General features: G+C 44.0%; 1 long non-coding RNA gene across 1 annotated transcript in view; it reads right to left on the bottom strand.

The window, feature by feature from the left end:
- LOC134476158 (uncharacterized) overlaps positions 1–26,547 on the bottom strand; it is a 38,561-nt gene extending 12,014 nt beyond the window's left edge. The window contains exon 1 of the long non-coding RNA XR_010047697.1: positions 25,875–26,547. This is a non-coding gene — a long non-coding RNA (uncharacterized LOC134476158). The remainder of the gene's footprint in view (positions 1–25,874) is intronic.
- Positions 26,548–26,829: the final 282 nt, after the last annotated feature.

Raw genomic sequence — 26,829 nt, 5'->3', positions numbered from 1 at the left:
GATGTTATTTTCAGGGAATGTAAATTTCATATTGGATCCCCTCACAACAAATAACTGGGTTGCTTTCGAATGCTTGAGATGTATTGTTGAAGAAGGCAATTCGGTCTAGTGGAAATGGCCCTGGGTTTTGGCCACTTTTGTTTTTGGGTTTTGTAATTTTCTGTCTGAAAAGAACTGGACATATAAAGCACTGAGTATTGTGCTTGGAACATAGGAAGTCTCATATTAATGTTTGGAGGAGGAGGAGGATGATGGTTGACTCTGGTTATGTTGGAAAGCTATTAACTTCCTGGAACCTCAGTCCTCTTATTTGCAGAAGGCGAATAACAATGCCTTTTTGCTTTCTTCACAGGAGGACTGTAAGAATCAAACATGATTGTGTAAAACCACTTTGTAAACAAAAAGTAAGCATATTGACCACTACTGATTGTTGTTGCTTCTGCTATGATTGCTATTGTTTCTCTTTTATTATAAAATAGGTAATTCCACAGATAGATCCTATTCGGCTGGATGGAATCAGACCACAGGAGCAGTTTCCAGCTCACTGGCTGCATGGGCTTCCTGCACTTCCATCTCCTGTTGCTGCCCCTGGGCACCACAGCCCTCCTCTGTCCTCCGTCCTCTGTGCTCTGTCGTCTGCTCTCTCATAGGGCAATGCCAGCAGGAGGTTGATAGAGAGTGGACAGAGGTACCCCATTCATGGACAGGGCAAACTACAGCAGATACAGCGTACTAGATCAAAGGATATACCCCCACGGTGAGTTAGTTCTACCTAAAATTAAATCAGTATCTCAGGGATATGTGTGGTTAAACTAAACTAATTTTTGGACTCTCCTATCCATGAGTTTTCCCCACGACATGAGACAAGGGTCACCTCCTGCAAGGAAAGCTGGTGACATTTGGGAAGACTGGGTCTTCACTGCCAAAGCTCTCGGTCATGAGATAACTTTGCCTCCCAAACTGTATCCAGTTTGCCGGGAGCATAATTATGTCTGTATTTTGTCTGCACTGATGACAGCTGTATTTGAGCATGCAGAAAGCTAGAGCATAGTAATCTTCAAAGTTTGAAGATGTGTGATAATTAGTGTCACTAATGTGCCCAAGCTGCAAATCAGAAAAGGACAGATTCACTATTTAGAAATGCTGATACTGTTTGCAGCAGGACTGCCTTTCAGAGTCTTCTAACAATCATATTGGAAGATAAACCTACTAAAAGGGCTTCACTAGAATGGTGTAAAGCCACATTTCTGAAAGAATAAAGATCTGCACTGACATTGGAAAATCTATAAAGGAGAGTTGCACACAAGCACACAAAAGGTAACAGAAAAGAATCCTTATGAAGAATCATTTTAAAGCTTGAAATTGAATTACGTGGCCAGGGATGTAGCTCAGCGGCACAGCGCATTCCCGAGAAGCATAAGATTGTGAGTTCCACTCCTGGTACTAAAAAACAATAAATTGAATTATGTGTTTTAATGACAAGAAATAGCCTCATAAAAATGTAGTAAAGCAAAATTCTCTATCCTCTAATAGACTAGGAGCAGCTACCCAACAGGTCACCTCATCTAGATACTCAGGAGCATTTGCACAAAATGCAAGCTGTTCTTCCTTCATGGGCTCCTCTCAGATCCTGAGCCACCGCTGCTTCCCCTTGTAAGGTAAACCACAGATGCAATATTGTTCAGGCTCTGGGTTAGGGATCTGTCCCGTTAGGAAGTTGGATACTGAGGTCTCCAACAAGTTTTTGTCCAGCTTTGTGCAAATCCTTAGCTTCTCTTCCAAGGAAACTGGCTTTCCACTATCTCTGCTGACACAGACAAGGAAACTTTCCAGGTCCTGGAATTCCTTGGGAATTTTTTATTCTATTTTGTTCCCTCTTACTCGATAACTGAATGAAGCATCTCTCACCAGTTACACACAGTTGCTAATCTGTCAATGTCTGGATGGAAGTCTTGGTCTGGGAGTGACTGAGTGGCACCTGCTGATGGTCTAAGAAACAACACTGAGAAAGTCCCAGAGGATGTCAAATGTCCAGCCCTCTGGATTGTTCTATCCTTGGTTAACCTGGAAAAAGTAACCTTTCCTCAACTAAGACTAATAGCTAGATCATAGTGAGAACTTAATGTGTACTAAACACTAAGAGCTTTGCACAGATTAGTTAATTCTCACAGCAAATCCATGAGATAATTATTATTTTTATGCCTTCACACATGAGGAACCTGGAACAGGGAATCTGAGTGTCTTGCAGGGCCTGATCTTGCACTAACAAGTGGAATTAAGATCCAGACACAAACCAAAAAGATGAGAAAACTTACAGATGCCTCCCTGGCTTGGTCCAGATAAATCTATAAAATGTACGTCTGTTAGTTCTGTTCTTTGGCGCCATATTTGTCTACTCCTGCTTCTCCTTTGCTTTCATCAACTGCTTCATAAAGCTTAATCATACGCCCTTTTAGGTCTTCTTAATTAAGGCAGTTCATAAACAAATAAGGTGCCAATTGGAACCCTTTTCCTAAGTATCGTTACCAATGTCTAACCATAAGTGTAATCAATAGTACAAAATACAACCATTTGTTTATTTTATGCAAGACTTTAACTGAAAAGATAGCAAAGTGGAAACTGAATGTAATTTGGCCAAATCAGTAATACGTAAAAGTACAGCTGATGATGTCACAGGAAGCTGAAAGGCAGCTTCTTGTCCTTTCCCTTTCCAGGGCTGGGAAGTCAGCGAGGTGGCTGAAGGTGCAGAACAGCAGGGCTTCGGACACCGGGGAGAAGCTCAGGTCTGCAGGTTTGTGGGCTGAGAACAAGGCCAGCAGGGCAGGGAGACTTAGGCAGCAGCGCCAGGAGTTGATTGTGGTGGTTGGGATATTGTTTTCACTGAGCAAAGGAGTAAATACTGGGGGTGATGGGGGTGCCCTTCTTACAGAGAGAAGGGGCATTAAAACATGAGAGCAGGGAAAGCTAGGAAGAACACTGGGATACAGGACTGGAATGAGAGGTAAACTGTGAACTCGTGGTTTTGTACCAAGATAAATCGACAGACAGACAGACAGACAGATACAGACAGAGAACCAGAAGCAAATGTGTATGTGTGTTTCTGTGTGTCCATGTATCTCCTAGCTCAGTCTATGAAGAAAACCTAGAAGCAGTGAGGCTCCAGCTGCAGTGGGTACCCCAAGCATCCAGCCATGGTCTCTAAGCCCCGTCCTGATTCAAGAAACCAGAGGCCCTTGGCAACATGGCTCCTTCTAGGAGTATGGGAAGTAAAATTCAAAGTGAGCCTAGAATAACTTTTCTATCAACAAAAATGCAGGGCTACAAAGAATCAGATGAGAGGCTGCCACTGGCTAAACTAGAAATAGGGCACCAAAATAAACTCTAGTACTAAGCAATTATGACTCACAATAAAACAGGAATCCACAGGTCCTTGTAATACAAATAAATTAACAAGTAAATAAATCAAGTAAAAGAGAAAGTTTTTTCTTACAACACACTAACTAAATAATGGGAAAAATAGAAACAAGAGAAAAGCATTCTGCCAGTTGTTAAGAGGAGGTTAATCATGATAGACACTCTCCTATCTGGAGCAGAGGCAGGAAAATCACAATTTCAAGTCCAGCTTGGACAACCTGGTGAGTACATGTTTCAAAACAAAAAACACAAAGAACCAAGGATGTAGCTCAGTGGTAGACTGTTTGTCCATCAAGTGTAAGATCAGTTCATTCTCAGTACTACTACACACACTCATACACACACACACATGCATGTACGCAGTAGAAGCTGCCCATGGATATGAAAGTGAGTGGACAGAGGTTGGCTGACATACAAAGTTACAGGCACAGCATCAGGATAACTGTCTCCCACACTTCTCCAAAGTCCTAACCCATAACAAAGGGAAAATGGTCACTTTGAGCTAGAGGGATCTGGCACAGGGCACAGGGCAGTTTCAGCAGGTGTCAAAGACCAACACAGCAGTGGTGGTGGCTCAGGACAGTGGCTCCTGACACAGCACAGTGCAGGGGACAGGGCATCAGTCCAGAGCAGGTGGACCGGGGTGGCAATTGCCCTTCAGAAGTGAAGGGACAGGGCAGGGGACAGAAGTGAGAGGACAGTGCAGGACAAGGCACCAGTCCACAGCAGGTGGACCGGGGTGGCAATTGCCCTTCAGAAGTGAGACTCTCTCTCCAGACTGTGAGTCACGTAACAGGCAGATGCAGGGCGGGTGCACTTCAGATGAAAGGTGTCTTTACATATAAGACTTCTGTCTCCTTGGACAGAAGCCTAGAGAAGATAGAATGAGACGCTTGGGGACCCTTGGCCAGATCTGAATAGAGTCGCTGGAGCTGTAGCACAGCTGACAGGTTTCTTCGGTGAGCTCATCTCATTTTTGGAAATGGAGCATCTTTCCTGCAACTTCCTCTCTGTGGGTCAACTTTCCATGGCTGATATGAGGCAACTTACAGAAGGGAAGGATTGTTCCAGCTCATGTCTTCAGAGGTTTCCATCTATTGCGAATTGGCTTCATTGCTTCTAGGCCTGATGAGGCAAAGCATCATGGGGCAGAGCGCAGAGAGGAGAAAATCTGCTCAACACAGAGGGAGCAGACAGTAGCCAAGGGAGGACAGAGACAGTGTCCCAGCAGCCCCTCTGCAAACCCTCAGCAACCTAGCTTCCTTCCATCAGGCCCTGCTTGCTGAAGAGTCTACCATCTCCCTGCCAGTTGGGACCCAGCCTTTAGTTCACAAGATTTCAAATCCCACTCCTTACACCATACAGCGGTCCGGAAACAGACTGGGGACAAAGGAGTGGGGGTGGACAAGAAGATGCTTCTCACACCTTAAAATGTAAGGGCTCAGGTGAAAAGGACACAGAACTTCTCTTATCTACCTGGTCAATGTTCAGGAAAATAGAAATTGTTTCAACAGAACTATTTTAAAAATTTTAAAACAAATATCTTCATGGTATTGATGGACTTGAAACAGTTTGATGGGAAGAAAATGCTCAGGCACTTAAGTTTCAGCTCAACGAAATGTGAACAACTGCTCTGCCCCTGGGGGACTTGGGAGGACCCAGAGTCGGGGAGCACTGGTGTAAAGAGTGCTTTCCTTGTTTACCTCTGCACATGAGTCTCCAGCTTTGATTCCCATGATGTGTCTAAGTACAGGAAACAGCTTTCTCTCATCTAACGCTACTTTTATAGCAAGCTGTTTATGAGATGCCATCATAAAATATATAAACCAGTGGCACAGAATGCAAAAGCAGGCCTTCTTAGAACAAATCATTCCAGAATTTAGACATAACAAGGAAACCACTGGCCAGAACATGCAGTGTGACCTCTCTTCTTCTTCTTTGGGGGACAGCATTGCTTAGACACCCTGGCCTCATTAGATGTTCTGGGGTATTTTCTGCTTTGTTTGCTCACAATATATGACCTAACAATTCATTCAAGTTTTAGCAATTCATTCTTTTCGTTCCTCAGAAATTAAGCAAATTGCTCATCTGTTCTGAATGAGTTAAAACTCCATTGTGAGTGAGTTAAATCTCCATTCGAGCAAGTTGGCTCTTTAAATGAAAGACTGAAAGCCTGGCGAGTAAGATACTTACTCTGAACTTCACATTGGTTATGAAGGAGAGAAGAAACCTGTGCTCTATATCAGAAGAGGAATCGCACTCCCATTACCACAAGCAGGAGCTTGAGGCCAGGAGACCACGCCCCCTTGTTACACTAAGCTCATCTCCTCAGCCACCTCTCGGCCCTCTTAGCCACCCCACCTTGCCCTTCACCTCAATCCTGCTTTCACAACTCAGTGCTCCTTGTCCAAGTGCAAGAAACCCAACTCTAACTGTGTCTTTGGGTCGTTTCTGCATGAGGCACCCACACCATGAAACATTACATAAAATAAATGTTGACACTTTTCTCCTGATACTCAAGGTCTTATGTCAAGTTCATTCTCAAGCCCATCTGGCCCCTACAAAGAACGGGGTGGAGTTCGGCCCCGCTACGGTGGAGAGCAACTTGCAAAGCTCTTTGAGGGAGCTTGTTCTTCACCATGAGCACAGCAAATTTCTTCCTCTGCTTGCCTGAAAAGATGCTTACACACTGCGCCCACTCCTACCCTTCCAGTTAGGCAGAGGACACAACCCAGTGATACTGGGGCCTTGAGCCTTGGGCCTTGGACAGAGAGGTTTACAACAAACTGGAGACTTCCAGGAATTGGAATGCATACAGGAAGTGAGTTCTTATGAATTTCTGAAATGGTCCCTGTTCAGTATTAACAGAAAGGACCTTTTATTTTTAGACGTTTTCTTTTTCACTTAATTTTAGGATAAAAATGACAGTTGAATTAAGATGTGTTGTATACCCATACTAACTTCCAGCAATGAATGTAATCATTATGCACAGCAAATATAGACTCATAAAAAAAGGTTTAAAGGATGAGAGTGGCATTAAAGAAGATGTAACAGCTCTGTATCATAACATATTTGATTTTTGAAATAGGGAAGGATCAACCACAGCAGCTATGTGGTAACTCACACACACACATACACACACACACACACACACACACACACACACACACACACATACACACACGGTCTACAGGGTCAGCCCCTCCCCCACCCTTGGAGATCCCCCTGTGCCTACCCAGCCCACTGCCTGGTATGAATTATAATTAGAGGAGAAAAACTGGTAAAACTGATGCCTCTGACTGTGAGATTTGCAAGGTGCTAGAGACCCATGGGACCTCAGAGCATCTGCAGAAGCAGTGAAAAGAGAAGGGTGCTGTAATGTGAATAAGGCTTGTCTTCCCCAAAGCTCACACTGAAACTTGATTGTCATTTTACAACATTAGGAGGGACCTCGTGGAGACGGGTACCCCTCAAATCCACGTACAAAGATCGTGACACCAAGTGGAGGTACAGTGGGGGACACATCTAGGGGGTGAGGAGGCCTGAAGAGTGGAGATGAGATTACTGCCCTCATAACAGGGACCCCAGAGAGCTTCTCAGCCTCTCTGGCCTGTGAGATGCAAAGAAAAGTCCTCCTTCTGCAGCCCAGGAAGCAGCCCACACCCAGCACCCAGCCCTGAGGCTGCCTGCAGGGCAGACCTCCGGCCTCCAGGACTGTGAGCACCATAAGATTCACTTGGGTGCTGTCTCCAGGCAACTCGCAAGCAGACTGATGAGCTGGGAGGGCTGAACCAGAACGAGGAGGAGAAGCAGAAGGCAGCAAGCCTGACACTTTCCTCGCTGTTTCTACCAATATCTCAAACAAAGATGTGTTGGCACCACATTGACGAGAACGGCTATGGCTGATTAAAGATGAATACTCCTCTAAGAAAGGACAGTAGGCCACTCTGCGGGGTGCATTTGGGTCCCCACGGCCCTCATCATTTTCATTTCATTTTGTTTCATGTTACTGAAACCTTCATCATGGACTGACACGAATTTGAACAGAAGCTTTGGGAAACCCTGTACTAGGTGGAAACCTGAAAGGGTCACTTCTCCCACACTTGGGGAACCGTGGGGACAGACTGCGTGGACACTTATGAAAACGTGTTCCGCTTAAAATTATAAAGCTAGAGGTACAGAACCTTACGATGACTTACACAGTCTGGGACGGGACCCAGCAATCTATTCAACAGTCTCATTTTTTTCATGAAATCTGCAAAAGGAAGCTGTTTCGACTGCAGTCAGTTGGGATTGCTTCCCACCCTGATTTTCCCGTGGGTCCCCTAATGCTGGAGTTATCACAAGTACTGTAGAAATCAGGTGACCGTGAAAGGTGAAGTGGGACTCAGACTCAGTCTGAGTCGAGTGAAAGCTGTTTCCATGGTTCCCATCCATTTCCATGATCGCTGTCTCCAAGGAAAACCCTTACTGTCCACGCCTACACACCGGTCACTACACAGTTCAGGGACGGAGGCAGCTCCAGGAATGAGCACCTCTTCTGACAATCCGCACACAGGGACCACCTGGGTGGGGGCAGTCATGAGCATGGAGGTGGGAAGTGTATGGGGACAGACGTTGGCCTGTGAAAGAGGCCCAGTGTCAGATACCCAATACCAACTCTGCCAACCGTGTCCTCAGTGAGGCCCCATGCACAGTCCCAAAAGCAGTAGACATTTTTTATCTTTGCGCAAAAATTGCATATGTAAAATTCAACTGCAATTTGTCATAAAGTTTAGGAATTTTTTTAAATCAATGAGAAATTACAATTTTTTATTTATTTTTGTACAGAGCATACCTTCTTTATCATTTACATGTATTCATTACACAATGAAGAGATTAAAGTAAAAAATAGGTGAATATTACACAAAAACAACTAAGTGTGAGAAAAAGTGGAAAATAATCTAATTAATCTAATGTTGATAAGGGAACTGTAAAAATCTTGCTCAGACGATACCAAGAATAGTAATTCATTAAAAGAAAGTGACAGATTGCAAATGGCAGTAACTAGCATGCATTGAAATATTTGAAATTCTGTTTAAGTAGGGAAAGTGAATCAGTGGAAGATGTTTTTAATTTTTTCTATATTAGTTTCTACAAAAATACAGCAATAAAGCAGTTTGATGAAAACAGACAACTTGGAGACCTGAAAGCAGCCACTACATGGAGAAAGTTTTAACGGACTGTAGTTCTTTTCTTCAGCTCATAAAAGAGGCATATTTGCAAATTTGACGATAGACTGAACTATATTCCTCCAAAATTCCTATGTCGACATCCTAAGTCTCAGTGCTTGGCTGTCAGAACTACATCTGGAGAGAGGATTAAATTAAAATTGCTTTTAAAGGGGCAAGTCAGTTAAAGTTGCTTTCTTAAATGAGAAACCCAAAGCAAAAATAGATAAAGACAAAGGAAGTAGTGAGACAGATCATTCTCAAAGGAAGAGGATCCGGAAATGGAGGGGTGACAAAGGAATTGGGGTGTGTTCTGTCCACAGAACAGCTCCACACAAGGAGTGCAAAACACATACTATGCACATGAGCTAATAAACTAAACTTTTAAACAATGGGCTCACTGGAGTGACTGTCACCCAGTAACATAACTCTAACCTAACCCTTAGAGCAAGAACAGAACAGAACACGACATCGTGGATAGAAAGAGAACCACATGACAAGGGCCATCTGTGAGTCCAGGAGAGAAATCTTGACAAATCAGGCCTCCTGCTTCCTTGGTCTTAGAATTCCAGGCTCCACAACTGTGAGAAAACAAATCGCTGTTGTGGGTTTTCCTTTGGCAGTCTTGGCAAACAAGTAGGATCCAAAACATTTACCTGACCTTTCACCAACACTCCATGAGGCTGGAGGAACTTTCTCATCACTAGTAAAACCTGACTTCAACCATCCATGTTAAACCAAAGACCAGAGAGTTGCTCTATTTTAAATATTATTTTTACTTTTTTATATTTGTGGTATTTGTCAGTTTTTAAGCTAGTAATGTATTGTGACTAACTTTCTCATTACACAAAAACATTTGTTTTCTCATCTAATTTTGTATTGTTTTTCTCTTGAAGGACAAAACTGAAAAAACTTCAGACCTATGAAAGCTAGATGCACCACTTCCTTTACATGCAGATGACAGGTGGATTTGGTCACTTCTCAGTGACAGGTGAATTTGCTATTCTTGTCATTTCCCTGGTCCAACCATCACCTCTGCTCTGTCAGGGAGAAGTTTCAGAGATGTCCTTGTCATTCCATGGATATTCTAATGCAACGGGTCCTATGTAAGGTGTAGGTATCTGCATGACTGCAGAAACAAGTAATTTGATATTTGCAACCAAACATTTCTGACTGTGTGCTGCAGTAGGAAGTAATAACCACAGAGAGCACTGTGTGAGAGAAAACTACGTGACCAGAGTAGATACAAGTAACTTGATGTTTGATCCAGTCCAAAAGCCACCACCCTGTGACATCAGAGGTCCTACATGGGGGACATGTGGCCGTCACTCCTGAGCTGTGAAGTCACCCAGTGAGTCCAGTATTTTAGCATAAGAGAGTCAGTTAGAGCATCACAGGTTGATGCTGTGGTTATAAGATTCCAAGTATCAATGTCCAGGACACCAGGCATCTGAAACCACTTTAAGTCAATAAAAAAAGAGTGGTGTTCCATTGTGAGCAGCCTACCTTGCTTCTATCTTCAAGGATGATTTTGTAATGAAACTAGAAGAAAAAACTTCCAAAATGAGAAATCACTAACTCACTGTTTTTCATCTGAGAAAAAGATGAAGTTGGGGGTTGTGTGTGTGTGTGTGTGTGTGTGTGTGTGTGTGTGTGTGTTTTAAATCCTGGAAATCCTGAAATAGTTACAAAAAGAAGAAAGGCAATTTAAGGCTTAAAAATAAATATATATTGTCTCACCATGAAATGTGGAGTTTGGAGACATCTGCGTGTAACCAAACTTTTCTGCCTATGTGTTGTAGAAGGAAGTAATAACCACAGATAAAAGAACACTCTATGAAAGAAAACTACATGACCTGAGTGGGGAAAACAGAACAACTACTTGCTACTCAAAATAAACCCTTAGGTAGAGTGTAATGTGCTTCTACTTGGATATCTTTGTTTCCTGGAGCGCCCAAAAATAAAAAACATATTTTATGTGGCATTTGGATTTAGGCACTAACCCTGGGTTATTTTCACTGAGAACTTACTGCAGCTTAATTTGGAAAGCAATGAATCATCTTTTCTTCCAACAGTCATGAGCTGATGGTCGTGAACTTGGAAGACCTTCAGCAGTCAAGGTAGCAAGGTTTTCAAAACATTTTAAGGAGAAAGGTAAAATGATAGGCCCCTAAGGCATCCTGCTCTGTCCTGTGAGCCAGCTAAGGTCGTCCTGTTTGATTTGGCCTTTACTAGAGGCAGCACTAGAAATGGATAAAAGCCATACACGGCTCAGGGGTCAAACAGCCCAGATGAAAACCCGGCCCTGTGCATTTTAGCTGTTGTCTCCACGTTTGCACGTGAAGGTATAAATTCATAGAAACATCATACAAATTGCAAACTTCCTAAGTTACAAATGTGTCTCAGAGTCCTGCCTACATGGCACATGTGCACAGCGCTCCGGGAACCTGCAGGTGGGCCTGCTCACCCTGCACAAACCTTGTTTCACAAGGTTTATTTTGAATAGCAAGTAGTTGGCCTGGTGAAAATCCCAAAAAACTGACTGAATACTTAGATCCACAAATGTGCCAGCGACAGGGCCCTCAGGGTCACTGGCTGGCCCGGAGCTGCTCACTCCCCAAGGTTAGGCAGAGAGCTGCACCCTGCTTCGCTCTCCCAGGAAAGGGCAAAATTCAAAGCTGGCCATAGAGTTTGCAGTGAATGGGTAGTGCACGGTCACCTCTGACACATCGGGGGTGGCTGAAGCACTAGTGGAAATCACGCCCCCCCCCAGCTCCCCTTCTCTCCTTTCTTGAGTCTGCCTTTGGCTGCTACATTTAGCATCATCCGGAAACCCCACGCAGACCGAGACAGAGACCTAGTGGGTTTTGTTTGCCCCTAGAGCCCGAGTTTGCTACCCCATTCATAGGAACTCAGTGAGCAAACGTGGAATGATCCAGTGATTAAAGAAAAAGGCTTCCTAAATTTACTATTTATCTTTTCTGTGTAGCAGTTTTACTGTGTTCCACAGAGCTCGGTACAGCGCACAACTTCCAAAGAACCCTGGAATGCACCTAATGTCCAAGCTCCGGGCAGAGGCATCTCCCCCAGGGAACCCCCCAGCCCTTCTCGGTCAGCGGTCAGCGAGGCTGAGGTTTTCTTCGCATTTCTTCCCCTTTCTCTTTGAGACACCATCCTGTCTCTCTCAGCCCTGGATCCAGACCTTTTCTTTCTCCCAATGCTGATTCAACTAGAAATTTCAACTGCCTAGTATAATTTAAAAAACAAAGCAAACAAACAAACAAAACCCTGCCCAATATGTGTTTCCTCCTGAATGCCTAAAATCTGATAAATCATGATGCTTGGTCCACGGCACAGCCTTGTCCTCCATTTGGGTATTCAGGAGCTGCCTTATTTGTTCTTTAAATAATAAATGCCTGGTACACCCAGCATGGAAACGTGACTGTGCGTGCTAACCCTGCCTGCAGCTCTGCCCGCTATCTGACACCCTGGCTGTCTCTGAGGGAAGCGACCACCCATCAACTTGTCGGATTCTTCCCTTTGTTTTTTAGAACTTCAATTTGATCACATGATCAGTATTTTGTAAATGAGTTTCAGGTAGCTTGGGCTGTTTGTTATGTTCTTTAAAGGAATATCATAGTATACACAATCTTTGAGGCATCAATTTTTCCTCAAATTATATTCCTAGCATCTATTTGTATTCATTTAAGTTCTTTGCAGGTAGCTATTTTATTTTATTTTTATGAATGTATCGTAATTTCTCTGTCCTCCTATTCCTGGCTATTCAAACAGGAGTGCCACAGTGGGAGTTCTTGTATATGTCTCCTGACGAACAAGTGCATTAATTTTTTTTTTGAATACATTGAATGCTTAAGAATAAAACTGCTCACCATAGAGTGTATCAGTCTGTAGTTTAAGAGATGACACCACATGGAACCAATTTATATTCCCCACCCTGCAATATACAAATTAGTTTATTGATCTATGCCTTTTCCAGGATGTAGTGGTATTAGGACTTGTCAAAGTGACTGCACTTAAAATAGTACCTCCTTGTGGTCTTGATAATTGCCTATTAATTCCACTAATCTCTAATGAAATGGAGGGGCTGAAGATATAGTTCAGTGGTAGAGCACTTGCCTAGCATGCATTCAAATCTTTAGCACAGCAAAAAAAAAAAAAAAAAAAAAAAAGATAAACTAATGAAATTGAGTATCTCCTCAGATATTTACTGACTGTAAGTTTACCTCTTCTGTAAAATACCAGTTCATGGCTTTTGTCTATTTCTCAATTCATTTGTAAACCATTTAGTACTCTAAGGGCATCCTTTATATAGGCTTGCTATCAAGTCTTTGCCAAGGAGCTGGGAATATTCTTCCTGTTGATTCTTTCATTTTCTTAAGGCTATCTTTCAGTGGATAGAATGTTATTTGCAGGTATATTTATTACGTGAGTGTCACCTGCTATCATAGGAGTTCAGAGCATCCTTGGAAGATGAAGACAAGTGAAACCCCTCCCCGGGTAGTTTCAGACCATGGACCTGATCGGCTCCTTTGTGTGAAAACGGCAGTGAGCCAGTTAAAATGAACACAGACTAGGGGACAGTGGCAAATGCTTGACTAGCTGGTCGGAGACTACACTGGTTTTCTAGAGCTGCCATGCAGATGGTCACAAATTGTGCATCCTCAGCTTAGAAGCCAGAAATCTAAAGTGACAGTAGCAGCAGCGCTGGTTTATCTGGAAGCTCAAAGAAGAAAGCATCCCATCCCTCCCTCCCAGCTTCTGGTGGCTGTCGGCCAACCTGGGCATCTCTACCTTGTGAATTCCTCACTCCAGGCTCTTCCTCTAGCTTGACATCATCATCTTCTCTCTGTGTCTTCTCCTCTTGCTACACTCTGGGCCCATCCCAAATCCAGGAGAATTCTATCCAGTCACATCTACAAGGTGCTATTGCCAAATAGGTCACTGCTTGGCAGACATGAATTAGGATCTGAAAGACACAGTTCAAGCCACTACTGCAGTCTAGAAACAAAAAAGCCTGGAATATCAGGAAAGAGGAAATCTTAGAAATATGCACGTTCTTGGACACTAGAGGGTACACATGTAGAAGGAAGCACTTTATAACACAGATTAGCCCCCACCAAAAAGCAGGGACAGGACAGGAGAAAAACTGTGTAGACAAAATGACTTGACCTTTGACCTAAGCCAGGCTCTGCAACCAGCGACTCACTGCCGGCCCCTGAGGCCAAGCGGCTAAAGCAGCCACCAGGCTGGGAGAGAGGCTGTGTGGGTGTCCCATGTAGGCTCCCATCCACCATGGCTAATTTAGCTGCGCCCCTGCTGAAGGCATAATGGGCAAGCCAGGGAGATCACCGCTCAGTGCTCTGTGCCTCATTCAGCATCAATTTATAACCAGTGCTTCAAGCAGAGATGAGCTCTAAGTAACTGCTACTGATGCCTGTAATAATCCACAGTCACCCCGCAGCCTTCCCTTGTCCTCCATTTGGGTATTCAGGAGCTGCGGACTCCTTACAGCATCTGCAAACCCGCTCCCCTGGCGGGGAGATGGGCCCACTGCCCAGACGGTGCGGACACCGGAGAAGATCCCATCGGCCTTGCCTCCCACAAACAACCTCCTTCCTCTATTCCTGCTCTAATTTCGCAGCACACACCAAAATTTAACACGTCGGAGAAGAGTTAGATTTCTGCAAGGGTAAGTGTAGTTTTGGAGATTGAGTTTTATTTTTAAACCCCGTTTCTGGCTGCCAGGAAGCAAGGCTACTGTTCTCTCAAGTAAACGTTGAAAGCAGAGAAGCCCTTTGAGCTCTTTCCAGGAGGCTTGGCAGTGAGAGGACAGGACAGTGCAGAAAGGGCTGCAGAAATGTCCCCAGAGGGTAGTCGAGAGCAAGTGTTCAGAACTCTTGTTGGAAAGTTTATTCAGGTTCTTTTGGGAATCACCACACATGCACGGAACTTTCTTGTGAGACACATGAATGAATTTCTAAACTGGTGATGGGAATGGTGAAGAAGGGCATGTCTACCTTCCTGTGGCCCACAGGTCAGCTGCACTGGGGCAGGATGTCCTTATAAGGCCCTCCTTTCCTGTTGTCCCACTAGGGCAGTTGGTGCATTCCATTTCCTGGAAGCTGACCACAGCGCTGATCTGTAATTACCCAGACGTCCCGACCAGTACCATAGCAGCAATCAGGCTTCAGTCACCGGAAAGAGGGCAAGTGGGCTCAGGGTGGACATGCTGACCTAAAGACTGAGAGGGCTATATTGAACTTGTACTGATGCTAAGGAACCGCTTTGTCCACTGCCCCCAACTGCTCTGCAGTCCAAGAGAGCAGAATGGGGATGAAACTTCATGGAAATCAATAAAGATTTCTTGAATATTTAGAGATGCAGTTTACAATGAGTCCTGCAATAGACTGAGCTGGATAGTTTTGTGGTGGTCTTATCTTGCCCATCAGGGTCTCAGATTAAAAAGCACTGCTTGACCAGATAACTGCTGCTTTTGAGTGCTCTTTTACAAAGAGCCTACTAAGAACTTCATTTCCCTGAAATGGAACAGTTGATTGGCTCTGGTCAGATCAGCAGCTGTCTTTTCATAATGAACAAACTGAGTATAACACCATGTCTGGACCATGTGACTATACTCACATTTCTTGAAAGCTATTACCCTCTGTCAAAGTAAATAATATATTAAATCACCTTCTAATACACAGCCACTTTCCTTTAAAAACTAAATTGTTCATTTGACTTTTTGTTGTCTCAACCAATTTCTACAATTGTTTTGGATATGATTTTCAAACTTTACCCCAAGAGTTTTTTCTTCTAACAAACATTTCTGGAAGGATAAACAGATAAGAGCAGGACTGTTCTAGTAGGCAATTTAGGATTCTCCCTCTCCCCTGAGTTACAGTCCCATCAATCAGACAGAGTTGGTGATTTCATATAATCATTATTACAAGGAATTCCAAAAATAGTAGAAGAAAGTCATAGGAACACCTTCCACAACTTCCTCTAAATGAACATCCTACCTGACCATGGAGCCATGCAGAAACCAGGAAGATGTGGCTTGGTGAGAGAACACATGTTTAGCATGCACCAAGTTCTGGGTTCGATTCCTAGCACCAGCAAAACCACAAAGAAGACTGAAGTGGACTGTGAATTTCACTCCAGTCTGACTCACTGCCATGCAGTCCCAGAGCTCAGTGAAACATTACCATGTGTATATTTAGATTCCATCACCACAAGGCAACTCCACTGCAAAAGCCCTTCAGAGCTATGGCCTCTCTCTGTGTCCCCTGACCTAACTCAAGCTTTTGCATTTACAGAACATGATAAAAGTGGAATCACATGGAGCGTAAGCTGATGATTAGCTGGCTTAGTCCTCTAAGCACAGTACTCTTGCAATCCGTCCAAGCTGGTGAGTAGAGCAATAACTCATTTTCTCCTTTGTGTTTTAGAATAATAGTATACCATGTAAACTTACACAGTTCCTTTACTTTTGGAAAGAACTGAGCTTTTTGGCAAAAATAAGCTGCCAAGAACTTTTATATAGGTTTTTTTTATATAAGCCTAAGCTTTCTTTTCTCTACAATAAATATCCAAGTGTACAATTGCTATACTGAATGGGAAGTACATGTTTAATTTTTTTATAAGAAACTACCCAATTGCTTTCTGGGGTATGGTCCCATTCTACATTTCTGCCAAAACTGTAGGAGCAATCTGAGTTTCTCTGGATTCTCATCAGTGTTCAGTACTATCAATATTTTTATGCTGATGATGCATGCAGAAGAGTAATCATTTATTTTTAAGATCTCCCTTCCTTTCTTGTGTGACCAATTTAAATAATTTAAAATAATGCTTCCTAACATAAAATTAGCACAAAGTATGTGTGATCGCATGAACTCAGGGAGAGTATTTCAGCCTGAATCTGAGTGAATTGTGTACCACAAAGCCGAAGAGCTGACCTTTGTCGAGACTCAGAGACTTTAGTCACTGGAGTAGAGATAAAGGGTACACAGGCACTGAGCCGTGCCCAGCAAACTCCCCAGAGACTCCTCTGCAAGCTGGTGTGCCCCAGTGACAGAGGTGACCCACAGCAAGAGGACCCATTTCCTTTGGCTTGGGGGGAGCGGTCACCACACAGCCCAAACCTCAGAGTAAATATTTACAAGAGGGAAGTACAGGGTGTGGGATGTTCTTTCAGGAACATTTGTGACTCCATGCTGGTCAAATGAAAGGCTGCCTTCATTCTGGATATTCCTTGATGAATCACAATCATGGCCCATAAAACAAAATCACCCCTGGGCCATGATCATACTGCAGAACAAGACTCACATTAGATGCCTTTCCATGAAGGAGTCGCTTGTCTTCTTTGGTATTTGGCAGCGTGACCCTTCTTCCCGCGGCTTCCACCACTGCGCTAGCTCCCAAATGTACCTGCTCCCCTTGCTCCCACTCTAGCGCCAACTTGCGGAGGAGGCTTTGAACCTACATTACCACCTACATTACCACAGCATGTTATCGCTTACTCCAGACTTCAGAATCCATAATGCTTTGACTTCTGCAGGGCTCTCCCCATGGACTGAATATATTAAAATCCTAAGTTAGGTTATGTGAATAACCACTCCCATTCATAAGAAATAGCATTCAATCACAAATCCTAAATACCTCTAGTGACTGATAACATTGCAAATAAGACTAACTTACTTCAGACCACAAGAGCTGGACCCTCATCATGGTGTAACGTATAAGAAAAACACTTGGAAAATGTGGTCTCCGGAATGTAACTGATCTCCCTCTCTAAAAATGTCTTCATTACACTTGGGTCATTTGAAATTGTCTCCCATTATAATTGTGGTGGAAGAGAGTTCAGTTTGTTCAGTTCATCTGACTTCTCTTTTTATAGGTAGAGCCAGCAGTGGTGGACCCTCTCTGAGAGCCTTCTCTGTTGGCGTACGAGCCCTGTCACCCTACCAGCTGAGTCTCAGATAATTGTTGTTTTTGCTAAACTAAAACTGTAGTATTTAGGTCTAACTGTAGGGTTGACACCTTTCAATATACGTGAGTGTTAAGTTACAGGTTGAGCACTCAGCCTCTAAAAGGTTTGCCATCACCAAATTAGACTAAGGAGTCTCAAAATTAAGTGGCTAATACAGGTAGAGAGGGTATCCATGGAAAAGTCCAGAGACAGATGATCCCAGATGGCAGGACATCTCTGCCGTCCTCCCTCCAAAGCTTTCCTCTCTGGGTCCAAACACTGGCTCCTGTGTTCTCTGTCACATCTCCATCTCAGGTAGGAAGGGAAGGGGAGGAAAAGCTTGTGTTCCTTTCTCATTTCTTTGAAAAGCATGACACAGAAGTGGCACATAGCCTTGTGTTGTGGTCCACCAGCCAATAACCTGGCCAAAAGAGCACAACTTGCTTCAGGTAAATGTGGAACACAGCCCTCAGCTAGACAGTGAAGTGCCAGCTATGACTTTGGAGTTTTAATATGGAAGGAAAAAGGGAAAAGTCTCGCGATGACAGTGCACAGGCTCTCCCATGACGAGCAGGCATGCCTCATTCATAGCCATCCTCATCGCTGCCATTATTTTCAGTATGTTACCACGTCCAAGTCCAAGGGAAATAAACTGGAAAGTGGGGGTGTTTCCACTCTCCAATGCTGTCCAACTTGCACCCCAAGGAACCCCAAGGCCCTCTGTAGAGACCAAAGCAAAGTGGGATTCTCCTCTTCCTCCAGCACTCCAATGCCCTCACCAATTTATAACAAGGCATTTAGGTAAAAAGATGAAAAAATCCGTTTTTGAAAGCCCATATCCAGAGGTCTCTTTTGAAAATAAATTTATGGTTATTAAGCTGCTTTCAGCCTTCTCACACTGCCCAGTAAATGCAAGCGCAGCAGAAACAGCTGCAGTCATTGTCATTGTAGATACTGTTACCACCTCTTCACTAGCACGACGACTGTAAGAACGGAACTAACAAGTGTTGGAATACACTGCAGCTTGGGTGCACTGCTGACATGAATGGTGAAAAGATGAAGCCACTGGGTGGCAGTTCCTCAGAAAATTAAAAACAGAATTACCATGCGATCCAGCAATTTCACTTCTGAGTAGACGCCCAAAGTAGTTGAAAGTAGCTCCTTACAGAGATGTAAGGAGACAGAGACCCCCGAATCCATAGCACTGTTACTCCCCATAGCTTATCAAGTGGGCAAACAAAACGTCAAATATATGTCTGATAGAATAGTTTTCAACCTTAAGAAGGAAGGAAATTCTGATGCATTCTGTCACATGGACTTTCTACTAAGCAAGACAGCGGATCACCAAGGGACAGACAGAGTCTACTCAGATGAAGTACCTAGAGTAATAAAGATCACCAAGACAGAAGTGGAAGGCGGTTTCCAGGGACCAAGGAGTGTGTGAGATGTGACTGTCTATTGTGCACAGGGTCTCAATTTCACAAGATAAAGAGTTCCAGGGGTGGGTGGTAGTGGTGGTTACACAGCAGGAATGTACTGGATGCCACTAAACTAGGCATTTTTAAATGATTGAAGGTGGCAGTCTGACCACAGGATACGCATGCTCCATAGGGCCCTCGTGGAGGCCTGTGATGGGGATGTCCCCTGAGTTCTAGCTCCCATCATGTTCACAACACCCTCCAGGGACATTTGCAGGTGGGAGAGTGGGACTTTCCTTATGTCACACAGCTAGCGAGTGAAGAAACAAAGGTTAAGCCCAGGCAGTCTGACCCCATCCCACAGGGATGCAGAGCTCCTCCAGCACGGACCAGTGGGACCCACCTTCAGCTTCTCCTGACGCTTCTGTTCTTCCTCTAACCCAGCCCAGGTGCAGTGTCTCCAGGGGTCTGTAAAACTACGTTTGTTTTGTCTGATGAGTCATCTGTGTCTTGTGTCTGGTAAAAATGAAGTTGTTTTGTCTCACTGTGGCCCTGACGGGTATTTAAGGTCACAGCCAGAGATATCTTGAGGGCATCACCCATGTCTGACGGTAAAAATAAAACCAAATGGCACAGTGCAGGTACAGCAGAAAGGTCGGGGTTCTGGCGGAGGCAGGTAGAAGTCATGTGAGCAACAGGAAATGTCCTAGCCGTGCTATTTCAACACCTCCCCCTCTTCCGCCTGTCTCTGTTAGACACACACATGCCCCTCAAATCCACTGGAAATTGCCACGTCTGCACACCTACATCCAGGCATTTCCTACACTCTGATACTTGGCCTGGCAAAGCCTAGGGAAAACTGTAAGGAGCTACCTATGTTACCCTCCCCTCTACTGTGACTCCTTCTTCCTTTCCAGGTCTGTGATATCTTCCAGCTCTCCTGTCATAGATTCTTCGTCAAAGGCCCGCTTTACTCCTTTGTCACCCCTCTGCTAGCCAAACTACTACTTGTTCACTCAACAGTCACATACAGCCTGGTTGTGACCAGCCAGGCCCTAGTTTGGGCTCTGGAGGTACATTCGTAAACCAAACAAACGACATCTCTGTTGCCAAGGAGAAGTCAGGCAAAGCAGGAAAAAAATATCACACACAGTAAGTGAGCAGATGAATCAGTTTGTTAGGTCATTAATGCTATTTAAAAAGTAGGGAAAGGGAGTTGAGGAAAGGAGACAGATCAAAAGCGCCAAGGGAAGAAAGCAAAAATGCAGTTTGTAATATTGAATCATGTGGTCCAAAGAGGGCTCATCAAGGACAAACTGGAGCCAAGACTTGGGCTTGATAGAGGAGCCAAGGGGATGGATAAACCGGGGAAGAACGTCTGGTCTGGGGAGAAGCCAGATAAAGCCCTGGGCCACAGGGCCTTGGGAGTCAATGCGAAGGCTTTGGATGTTACTCTAAGTGCAATTGAGCATAGATGAAAGGTAAGTTCGATTATGCCTCGAATTTAATGACCATAGACAGTATATTTCTCCTCTTTTAAGAAACTATAAAAATCTAAGAAATGTCTTAATGGGGAGGACCAGTGTCCTATCTCACTGAATCCTCTGCAGCTAAAGACTTCCCAGCTTGTTTCGGAAGGGTGGCCTTTCCTAAGATCTCCCACAAGCCTGATGCCCTAGCCTAGTCCCTAACCTCCTCGCAGCCATTAGTGGCCCTCGTAGAGGTGCGCTCAACCCCAACTCATTGTCTTCTTTTAGTGAGTGCACTGTATGTTAATAGTATGAGCCTCCCACCCTCCGAGGGGGCCCACTGGACCCTCCATTTGTGGGAAGTCACTGCCACCATGCAGCGTTATGTCTCCAGGGACCCAATACCTCTATGACCTGAAACACAAACAAGCACAGTTTACTCCAGCAAACCTTTGGATATTTAGGTGTCTAAGGCATTGGCAATCTAGGTTAAAGTCACAAAACTATTTTTTCAGACCTCAATTCATAGTTAAGTGATTTCATGTGTGTGAATTACGATTTAGCCATTAATTAAGAGGGACTAGATGAAATAAAATTATTAAATATTCAAATGAAAATATTTACATAAAGACAGAACATTTTATTCACCGATTTTACCTGTAAAGGACATTCTATGTGTTTATAAAATTTGCTGAGAAGTTTTCAGGCAAAGTGTGAGACTGCAAGAGAGTGCTTGAAGCTCAAAGAGCGCTGATGGCATGACGCATCTGGGGAATTAGTGGGAAAGAAATGGGAAAATGGAACAGAAACACCCTCAAGAAAAGGAAGAAGCCAAGAAAGCCGGGGACAAGCACAGAGAGAGCAGGAATATTCTGCAATAAGATGATCCCTGAGGAGAGCCAGGGATCAGCTCTGAATTCCAGAGTGACCTCTATAGACCCTCAAGGGAAGAGCCAGCATGGAGCATCTAGGCTTCCTTAAGTTCTTTAAACTTCGAATAACATCAGTCTCGAGGAAATGAGCAGTGCAGGTGGAGAGGCACAGTTCTCTCTGATAAATACTAACAGAACCCTTCCTTACGTCTGATTATGCCCAAGTGGCTCCTGGGCACTGTCCCCACCCACTGAAGGAGACCCACCAGGGCCTATGAGAGCCTCTGTGGTGCACATGCTGACGTTACCAAGCAGCAAGCAAGCATCGTAGGAAGGAAGACAGTGTGTGGGGCAGCATCCTCAACCCCAGCACAGCTGCCTTCCTGAAACCCGAGGTCTTTAGTGGAGTTGGGGTGAGGGGGTTCATCCTGGGCACCCCGCAATAGCACCCCTGGCTTCTACCCAGTAAAATCCTAACAACACCTTTAGCCACAGCTAAAGTGTCCCCAGACTCTGTCCAATGCCAGATACCCTCAGGGAGACCAGCAGTCCAGGGAAGCCCCGCTGTGTGACCATAACTCTTAGCTCCTGCTCGACCTCCAAACCGACCCAAAACCGCACCTGTGCTGACACACCTGTGCTCTTGAAAACCAAAACTAAGTGGCAATCAGAAACTGAATAGAAATAAAAATAAGCTTCAGAATACCCATTAGACCCTCTCCGTGCATAACGTTTTTCCATGTTTCACACTGATCTGAGACCATTTTATGGAAATCGGGGTCTGTCAATGTGATGGGGAAGCAGGACCCATATAAACCACTCCTCGCTGGCTGCAGGGAACTGTAAAGCTGAACCTTTTATTTCCTTGATCAAAAGGTGAGCTGGTCCTTCCTCTCTTCTTTTAGGGGAAATAAAGACCTAGGTTAAAAGCCCTCGATAATTAAGTCTTGTCTGGCTGCAGTGTAAAAATAGGCATTCTCTGTCTGAACAGGAAAACAGCACTTCCCTGACAACAGCCAATGTTTTAGAGCTACAGAAGATGTTTACTTTTGTAAACAAGCCTTTTCTTCTCGCGTTTATTTGGGGACTGTGTAGGTGTCTGGGAAAGGTAAGCAGGTATATAAAGCTCAGAGCACTTTTTCAGAGATGGCGCTGTCACAGCGTCCCACTCTTTGGGGAGAATACAGCTGATGTCTTATGCAGCTTCCCTGTTTGGAAAGTGCTGGCTACCCTGACATAGTGACGAAGGTCATACCTTCTAGACTTGTGGCACTCTAGATTTATTCATTTATCAACTGTGCAGTCCACAAAGAGCTACTGAAGATCTGTGCACTGTTGACTCTAGAAATCCATTGACCGACAAATGAAAAACTCTCTGCCCATGCGGGAACATTTTACAAATAAAATATATTAGAAAAATAGATCTAGACTATAGGTGTCTATACAGTAAAGATTATCAGTTAAATGAGAAGAGTTGAACAGGGCAGCATTGGTAAATTTCAGGAAAGGGTCAGGTAGGAAATATTTTAGATTTTGTGGCCCATCTCATCTCCCAACTCTGCCACTGTGGACTCTGATAAGCCATGTTAAGACATTAAAAAAAAAAAAAAAAACTACATCTGTGTCCCAATAAAACTTAGTTTCCAAGAACAGGTACTGAGAAGCCAGCTTGCTAACCTCTGAGATGAGGAGAGAAGGATCAGAAGTTCAAGGGAATTTCCAGTCTTAAATAGCGTTGTCAAGGTGCACCTCAATCAAAAACAATATTCAATCAAAAACCAGAAGAAGGTAGAACTTATGGTTCTGCACAGAAAGAACACTCCAGGCAGAGCAAGCAGCCAGCAGGAGGCCTGTGTCAGGGACGTGTCCGGTGAGTTTGGGGGCTCAGGAAGGAGCTCCATTCGGCTGAGGCGGAATGTGTAAGTCATCCTATCTGTTACCATCTCAGCTAGGTTCTCCAACTGGCTTTCCTCTTGCATTTTTTCCTCTTTTCTGTTAAATTAAATATGTTGCTATGATGAACAGTGACTCAGAAATAGAGTTTGTCCTGACCCTGGGAAAGGGAAGAGGTGGTGATACAGGCTTGTTTTATCTGCATTCCAGCCTTTGTTCTGCTCTGTACAGGAACAGAAGTGACGGAGAGCAGGGCCGCGTAACTACAGTGTCCTGCAGGCTCTGGCCAGCACAGCCTCCGACACACAGCTCAGAAAACAAACCTGTGAGAGGAAGGGGCGTAAAGAGAATTTAGCTGGTCATGGACACACACCATTCCTCGCCGTGAACATGATCATTGTGTTCTGCAAACAAGTACTAATAAAAATTTTTTTAAATAAATAAAATTGACTCTGAAAAGCAACTGTAATGGCTATACTCCCAAAACTGTTATACCCCAATCAAATCCCAATAGCATATCTCACAGAATTAGAGAAAACAATCCAAAAATTCATCAGGAACCAGAAGAGAGCTACAATAGCAAAGGCAATCCTGGGCAACAAAGACAAGACAGGGGGTATCACAGTTCCTGACTTGAAATTATATTATAAAGCTACTGTAATTACTGGCAAAAAAAAAAAAAAAGCTACTGTGATTACTGGCCAAAAAAAGACCCAAAGATCAATGGAACAGACTAGAAGATGGAAAAACAACTGCAAATACACTAAGCTACCTTATCTTTGACAAAGGTGCCAAACACACTCACTGGAAAAAAGACAGCCCCTTTGATAAATGATGCCGGAAAAACTGGCTCTACACATGCCAAAGATTAAAACTGGACCCATGAACTAAGCTAAAATCAGAATGGACCAAATCTTAATACTAAAACAGAAACAATAAAAATGATGGAAGACAAAGTAAGTAAAACTTTTGAACACATTGGTGTAGGCAAAGACTTTATGAACAAAACCCAGATTGCACAGGAACTACTGCAAAGAATTAACAAGAAACCATCAACGGAGTGAAAAGACAACCCACAACGTGGGAGAAAGTGTTTGCAAGCTGTTCCCCAGACAAAGAATTACTACTGAAAGCATATAAAAAACTCAAAAAAGTCACTCCTCACAGATTTAAAGACCCAATCCAAAAATGGGCATCAGAGATGAACACACACTTCTCAGATGAAGAAATACAAACAACAAGTAAATACATGAAAAAATATTCAACATCACTGGTCATTTGAGAGATAAAAATTAAAAAAACAGTGAGATTCCACCTCACCCCAGAAAGAATGGCTATTAACCAGAAATCAACCAACAACAAATGCTGGAGGGGCTGTAGGGAAAAAGGAACCCTTCTCCATTGTTGGTGGGAGTGCAGACTGGTGCAACCACTATGGAAATCAGTGTGGAGAGTCCTCAAAAAACTAGGATTGGAGGTCCCATTGAAGCCAGCTATTTCCCTTCTAGATACATTCCCAAAAGAATTAAAGACATCATACCACAGTGATATAAATGCACCCATGTCTATAGCAGCACAGTTTATAAAAGCCAGATCTTGGAAACAACCTAAATGCCCATCCACAATGAAGTACTACTCAGCCACAAAGAATGATAAACTGGATAGTTTTATGGGTAAGTGGATGCACCTTGAGAACATACTCATTAATGAAATAAATAAGACACACATGTGTAGACATCCTATTGATTCATTAGTGTGAGAAGCTAAAAGAAAAAGCATATGTGTATGTATACAAAGAATAGTTAAGATAGTTACACTACTTATTTCTCTGGTTTGCTGAAGAGAAAGGTTTGCACTGGTGTTGTTTAGACAATTAAAGGCAGACATCTCGCACTCTGGGTGAATGATTTGGGAATGACAGTGTACTATGCTGTTACCCCTGATTCACGTGCTTTGAAATGTTGTTGTAGTTTTTCTTCTTTTTCTTTCTTTTTATGTTTAAATAAAATGAAATTTAAAAAAAAAGAGCAACTACAAACACTGCTTCCTTACTCACATGGCCTGTTTATTCATGGATGCTCTTGAAGGAACTACTAAATGAAACGCTTCCCCGGACCAAAAGACAGAAGGCAGGACTGTTATTCCTACGCAAACCTGTCCTCCACGAAGAGCTCTGTCCCATGTGACGGGGAAGAAATGTATCACGAGGCTTCTCCCAGCATCACAGGAAGGCTCAGCCAGGAGCAGACATCATAAGCAGTGACAGGTGGCCATGTGTGTGAGCAGGCCTTGGTGGCCGAGCAGCATACAGACCTGGTTCCATCCCATTCCAGATGGAGTCTGCTCATAGTGCAACTGAAAATAACAAACTTTTTGTTTACTCCCCACCTTGCTCCACAAATTTGCTTCTCATGAAGGGATGATGGGGTAAAACAGACCCACAAGTGGATAGACACACAGGGCCCGCAGCCTCGATGCCCCTCCGGCCTGCCCCATCCCTTCCCCTGCCGCCTGTTCACCTGCAATTCCTCTTCCAGTTATCAGAGTGCATGGCGGTCCCCTCCCTCCCCACAGCGGTCCGCCCCTCTGGGGTCACAAATGTCACTTACCCTTTAGGTAGCACAGTCACAGACAACCCCCTCTACACTCTCAGAGCGAGTCCCTGTCCTTCAGGTCTCTTGCAGTTACATTTGTCACCCACACATTCATCTGAGAGATGAATAAGCATCTGTCCTCTCCACTGACCGGAAGCTCTGGGACAGAAATCCCTCTGTGTTCCTCGTCCTGGCTCCAGCACCCAGCAGTGCCCACCAGAGACAAACAGGCTATGCAAACTGGCAGAATAAGGGAGCCCCATCAGCGAACAGAAAGAGTCTGCATTTTAAGTAAAATTCCTCCCGTGGGTCCTCAGAAAGGGAGCATTTTATGAAATTATAGACAGCATCCTCGTGTAGATACAATAGTGCACATTAAAGAGCTATTTTTAAGGCGTTCCTTCAACACAGCCAAGTCACAGCTGAATATAAATCATTCCAAAAGGGGCAAAGCCAGAGAACCCAGGAATGTGGGTTTCTCAGGGTTCCGGTGTTATGCAGAAGTAAAGTAACAACAACAACAACAATAATAATAATGACAGTGTGACTGAAGAACAAAGACTGAACATGTTTCAGACTTCACCATAAGGACTCATTCCAGCCCGGAGAGTGTCTGTCAGTTATATTCTCTGTGGATGCAGAAAGAGCAAACTGGCTTTCATTTTCTGACAACCGGCTGGAGAAAGTCTGCAGGATGTGCTGACCCCTCCTGGCAGGGCTTCCTCCACCCAAGAGGGAGTCTGACTCATCCAGTCGCTCCTCGCTAAGATCACCGCGGCTCACACTCCCCTCTTGTGGCCACTTTTAAGCACACTGTCTGGACACAAAAGGCAAAGGAAGAAGCAGGCACCTTCTTGCAGGTGCAGTTATCTAGGGATCGCGCTTTCTTCAGTCCTCCTGGAATTTCAGCTTTTAACAAACTGGTAAATGTGTAATAGCATGTTAAAACAAAAGTCTATGGACTTGCATT

This window comes from Cavia porcellus, unplaced genomic scaffold (assembly GCF_034190915.1).
Source record: "Cavia porcellus strain 051 isolate PalLab524CR breed Dunkin Hartley unplaced genomic scaffold, mCavPor4.1 scaffold_5, whole genome shotgun sequence".
Taxonomy (NCBI): domain Eukaryota; kingdom Metazoa; phylum Chordata; class Mammalia; order Rodentia; family Caviidae; genus Cavia; species Cavia porcellus.
Note: the sequence above shows the minus strand (reverse complement) of the source record. Positions and strands in the feature narration are given on the sequence as shown.